The sequence below is a fragment of the Tupaia chinensis genome, unplaced genomic scaffold, assembly GCF_000334495.1.
Source record: "Tupaia chinensis unplaced genomic scaffold, TupChi_1.0 Scaffold000322_1, whole genome shotgun sequence".
In the NCBI taxonomy this organism is placed as follows: domain Eukaryota; kingdom Metazoa; phylum Chordata; class Mammalia; order Scandentia; family Tupaiidae; genus Tupaia; species Tupaia belangeri.
The window spans coordinates 914,555-920,450 of NW_006159816.1; positions in this window are offsets into that span (position 1 = coordinate 914,555).

Consider the following 5,896-nt stretch of genomic DNA (forward strand, 5'->3'; position numbering starts at 1 on the left):
AGTGTAAGTGAAGTAGAATTTCAGGTTAAATAAATAGCAGTGTTTTATATTTTAATAGGAATGATTGGAAAAATAATTATGTAATGAGATAAATTTGAAGAATAGTATATCCCCTCTTCTTTCGCCTCTAACTCAGTCAACATGAATGGTAAAAACAAGTCCTCCAAATTTATTTAAAAAGAAACAAAGTTTAACATTGTTTAACCAGTAGTTCTAAAATTGATTTCAATGGAAATCTTTTGAGTCCCTCAATATACCTATTAACATTTTCAGAGAAAGCCCAAGAATAATTTCCAATATTCTAAAAGAGAATGAAAGGAAAATGTTAATCAATGAATGTAAACTTTTCAAATACTCAAAGATTTATTTACAAATCATGTCATTGAACTTTGAATAAAGTTGATTACTCTGACAAATTGATTTTTGGTATATTCCTATAAGCCATTGTTAATCATTAAAGTAGTTCTACTTTTAGTGTTTCTGGTTATTGTATACATTTAAAGTAATAAAATTGCTTTAATGTCTATGTTTTAAGGTCTATCATTGAAACTTAGTATTCTCAGGGTTCTCCATATTACCAGAAGTTCAAGGCTTATTGGATCAGTTGCTTTATCTCTTAAGAAAGCATTAATATACAATAAGAATCTGCTATTTTGATTTCCTTATTTTCCCAAGTATACACCAGAAGGAGAAACAAGCCGTAGAAGTTTGCCTTGGAGATTATTTATACATTCTGAATAAGTTAGCTCTTTCTATACTTTGATTATGTGTATGTTAAAGGCTTGTCAGCTCTACCATTCATTTTCAGGTCACAATTTCTTCAGGTCACCACTTAATGCTAAATTTATGCTCTGCACAGTGGAACCTTGTGGCCAGTTTGTTTTCTTTTCAATGGCTCAATTTTCTGATGTTTCTCAGCAACAGGTAAGAATGGCTCATCTATTCTTCATCAACAATAGAGGGAATTATATATAGATTATATAATGGAATAAGCTTTACTTGATCTGTTTTATGAATTCATGAAACAACTCAAAGAGTTTTTAAAAATCCTCTTTACTGAGCATAGTTACATGTAGGAAAGTCAAAATATTTATAATTCATCTGTGGAACTTTAATGTGTAAGTTTGGTTCAATCTTTTGCTTCTCATTTCTTCCCTAAAATGCTTTTTAAAGATCTCTGATATTTAGAATCAGAGATGCTTTTTAAAAAGGGTGTATCTAATGGTATCTATGTCAATTAATATTAATATTTTTCTGTATTAGGCAACAGAATGGAAGATGTCATTAATGAATTTCCCAGGGTTAACACTGTTCTACTAGTTATCAATGTATTGATACATGGTTTTCCTACTAATTTATTTTCTATCTCTTGTGATATGTATATGATTTCTTCCACTTTGGAGACATTTAGAACTCTTTAAAAAAAAACACATTCGTTCACTATGCATATATGTGCAATTATGTAATTGTGTGTAAATCTCCCCTTGTACATGTTATGAAAAACAGAAAAAGGAAGGTTGGTGATGAGATAAACCATGTGTCTCGCTAATGCTGATGGATCTTGAAAAGCTTTAAGTGGTATAGCCCATATAATGGTTCTTTAAAACACACACACACACAGTTTTTGTTTTTCTTTGCTTTAATTAATGCTCCTGGTGTGTGCCTCAACCTGAATAAATAGGCACTGCCCTGGCCTCTCCCACCCCGTTTCCCTTCTCTAATCTCCCTTCTGCAGCTCCTTCATGCCCATCTCAGAACAAACACAATCTACATTCAGAACAGCACCCTTTACAAGTTGAATGAAGTTATTTTGGGTGAGTCATTGAAAACACAGTACAAAACCTTTCCTCACTCACCAGAAATGCATTTTTAAAATAAAGCCAAAGCGAACAAGGCTTGGCAAGTTTGAGGGTAGACAAAACGGGGAGAGAGCAAGTCTTCTGCCAGACACAGACAGGACCCTGGTGAACTATTTTGGGCTATTTGCTTAACTTTCATTTCCACCAGTGACACTTACCACTACCAACTGAAAAGTCCCAGCATGAACAGGTAGGACTGCAAAACCAGGACACTCGATTTAGCACTGATGTGATAAGCAAAGCCAGTAGATCCACGATAGCCTGCCAACAGACTAAATCTCCCTTCTGTCTTTAACTTAGAATAAATATATTTAGTACTCCATTACTTCTGACTGATTTTTATAAATATATAATTATGTGCAATTTTCAGCAGGTTGTATATAAATTCAACATGAAATTCTCTAAAATTCCTTTTAAAATATGGGAAATCCCATGAGACCTTATCAAACGATAAGACTGTAAAGGAAGTAGAACTATAGAAATAGAAAATAATAAGCAAGTTCCTAAGAAACTGTTTAAATTGAATCATTATAATAAAAGTACACACCATGGCTTGATAACTCTTGGCTATTTAACATGTAGGTATTCAAAATTTACTAATCAGGGTACATTCTGATTTATCTATAGACATTGTTGCTTACCCTGTTTCTTGCAGGGAAATTTCTAGAAGAAATATAAATAATTACTTTTCCATAACCTGCTGTAGATCAGGTGAGGCTCATATCTCATGAATGTGAAGAAACCTAGAATCAACAAGGAGACATTGTTCAATATTTAATGCTAACTTAGGACCCTTGCTGTACAATTTGATAGCCTCTTAAAACCATCTTTAATATAGGCTGACTAAGTGCATTATTGTGAGCCAGTTGACACATGCCGAAGGGAGTCCTGCAGTTAGAAGTGTTGTCTATTCAGGAAGGCTCCATCCCTAGATTGTGGGAACAATCCAGGCACTACTGATTTAGTTATTGCAAGTCTTCTATTTGAACTCCCTGAAAATTATCACTTTCCACAAGACAGGGAGACAATTGTTGGTAAAGGGAATAAAAACTTTGTATTTTAAAGTTAATCTGATTATGGAAGTACTGGGGTCAAAATAAACAAACAGATATTTCCTGCTAGAGTTAAGAGGAAAGCAAAGTGCTCTGGTTTCCCACATTCGGGGGAATTTTTTTTTTCCCCTTTGCTTTGCTTTTATGGATTAGTAATTGTTTTAAATCATAAAATAAGAATGTATACCACCTTCAAAACATCTCACCCATACAGAAATCATTTTAACTCATTTGATTATATTTGAATGTAGTCTACATATGAGAAAATTTACAGGGACTTAATTATCTATTGATAGAAACCCAAAACTAAGAACTATCCCATAATCTTGTTTCAAAACAGAACTGAGAAGTAAAGCAAATTTTCATTAAAATTTCTTTGGGTAAAGAAATTTTATTATAGCTGTTAGATAATATATTTGACCTGGATTATATCACTAGTTACAGTACTAATTAAACAACTTAAAGTTGTGTTTATTAATAGATTGTTATTAAAGAACTACAGGGTAAAGGTTAGCACACAGGCTGTTTTGTTTATATTTTAAAAGATTCCCCTGAGCTCATGTCTTTCCAGCTTTTTAAAAACAGGTTAGCCCAAGTTGGCACCTTAAAACCCTTAAATATTATAATCATAACAGTCTGATAATCAGTTTGGAGGAGTGTTACTAGAAGCAATTATTTCAGTGGAACCTAGAAAATAACAATGTAAAAATGGATACTTTTGAGACACTTCATGCTAGACACTGTAATTAGGGCTGAATTTACTCTCAGTTAATATAAAACTTTTGTAAGGGTTTGAATTATTCTCACTTTACAAATAGGGATTCAGTTTCTGATGGATTTATTCTTGCCTCAGGCCACATATTAGTAAATGGCAGAGGGGAGTCAGTTCTTTGCCCCTGAAAACCCCCACACTTAAGTACCCCAGGGATTGTCTCTTAGTTCCCGCAGGCCCACTGCTAGAGAAACAACAGTCACTTCCTCTCAGCATACGGAGGGGGTTCTTCACTTAACAGCTGACAAGCAGAGGGTAAGTACCATCCCAGGAACTGATTTATCTACAATTCCCTCACTTTACAGGGAGAAAAACTGAGCTGAGGAACGTTTAAGAAGCCCTTACTTTCTGCCTCACTCTCGCTCTCTCTGACTTTCTTTGGTCAAATTAAAAAATAATAATGATGAATAAAATTATACACACACACACATAAATATACACACACATATCAAAGAAGTCTGTCTAAGATCAGCCAACTATTAATAGTTAGTGACAGAATTTCTTTAGGGATAAATATCATATCAACAGTTCAGTGTACTTTCCACCCTACCACCCAACACTAATCAAGAAGCTTTGGGCAACAATGGTAAGAATTTTAACATTTTAACTTGAACGTATTAGTATAAATCATACAGGGTAAGGAAGAGCACGGTATGATGGTGATTGAGCGGGGAGTTACTATCATGTAGTTCATTATTTTAGTGCCTTTCCATTACAATGAAAAGGTGGGTTAAATTTACCACAGGCTTTCCATGTGGTCTATGCAATACTACAAGCCTGCATTTGTAACTTGGTTATGTAATAAACCTTCCACCTCATGGAGATAAAGAAATATATCCATTGAGGGACCAGCAGGTGGCATGGTGGTTAAGGGCACTGGATTCTCACATGGGTGACTGTGGTTTGAGTACTGGACCTGGCAGCTTGCTCTCTCAGTAACCCCCTTCCCCCCCGCCTCCACACACACACTGTCCCTCTCTGGTCCAATTAAAAATAATAAAGTTAAATCAAATTATTTATGTGTGTGTGTGTGTGTGTGTGTGTGTGTGTGTGTGTGTAAAATCTCCATTGAACAGCAAGCAGTCATCCTGTTCCCTTCCATCTCTGGGAAGGATTGTATCAGAACTGCATTAGAAATGCCATTATTCCTACTCAGTTATTTTTTTTAAAGATTTTATTTTATTTATTATTATTATTTTTAATTTGCTATAGGGCATGTGCACTTACCAGAGAGAGAAAGAGAGAGAGAGAGAGGGAAAATGAGAAAGCAAGCCACCAGGTCTGAAACCCAAACTTCAGTCATCCATGGGGAAGTCTAGTGCCTTAACCACCACACTACCTGCTGGCTCCACTACTGAGTTACTAAACCTGCCTCGAGATAAGTACAGTGCTTTTAAACTATCTTAGCAATTGTAACCATAGATCTTAAAAAGTTATGTACATTTCAGCACAGGAACTGTATGTGTAAGATAAATCATACCTAGGTTGTAGCCAAAAGAATGTTGTTTTCATTTGAACTGGGTATTTTAACAGCCCTGTAAGCTTTGATAAAAGTAAATGCAGAAAACTTTCCTTTACTTTATCAAATCTTCTTCGAAAATAAAACAAGATTTTGGTATCAAGTTTTCTTACCACCATGTAATATTAAAATCCCTCAAAAAAGTTGATGCTTCAGATCAAAATTTATACTGTCACCTAATCATTTATCCAGATTGAGATTTTTCAAGATTGGGAACAAGATCTCTGCAAACCTGAGTATGCTATTCAGCTTGTGTCCAAGGCCCCCCTGGATAGCATGCTATTCTCCACTAGACACAGAAGCCTAAAACTATACCATCCCTAGCCCGGCCACATTATTTTACTGAGGGCTTTCCCCAGGGGAGCTACGTTCATGACCGGAAAGCAAGGATTTTTTTTTTTTCTTCTCAACCTAAAATCCAGCCTTATAAGCAAGCTTCCACTGCCCGATAGACAACCTGAGATTTTAAGAGTTTGCTTAGGAACTTTTGAAAACTCTAACAATATTCAGAAAGTTTTTTCTAAAGAATAAAAATTCCATTACTATTGTGACTACTTAATATATATCACTCTATGTGAACATTTCAATATGGTAATATGCACCCATTATTTAGAACAGACCTAAAAATGCTGGGTGCCCTGACAATATCAACCAATTTCCCAAAAGATGATTGCTGGCCCAATCCCTGTGTGAT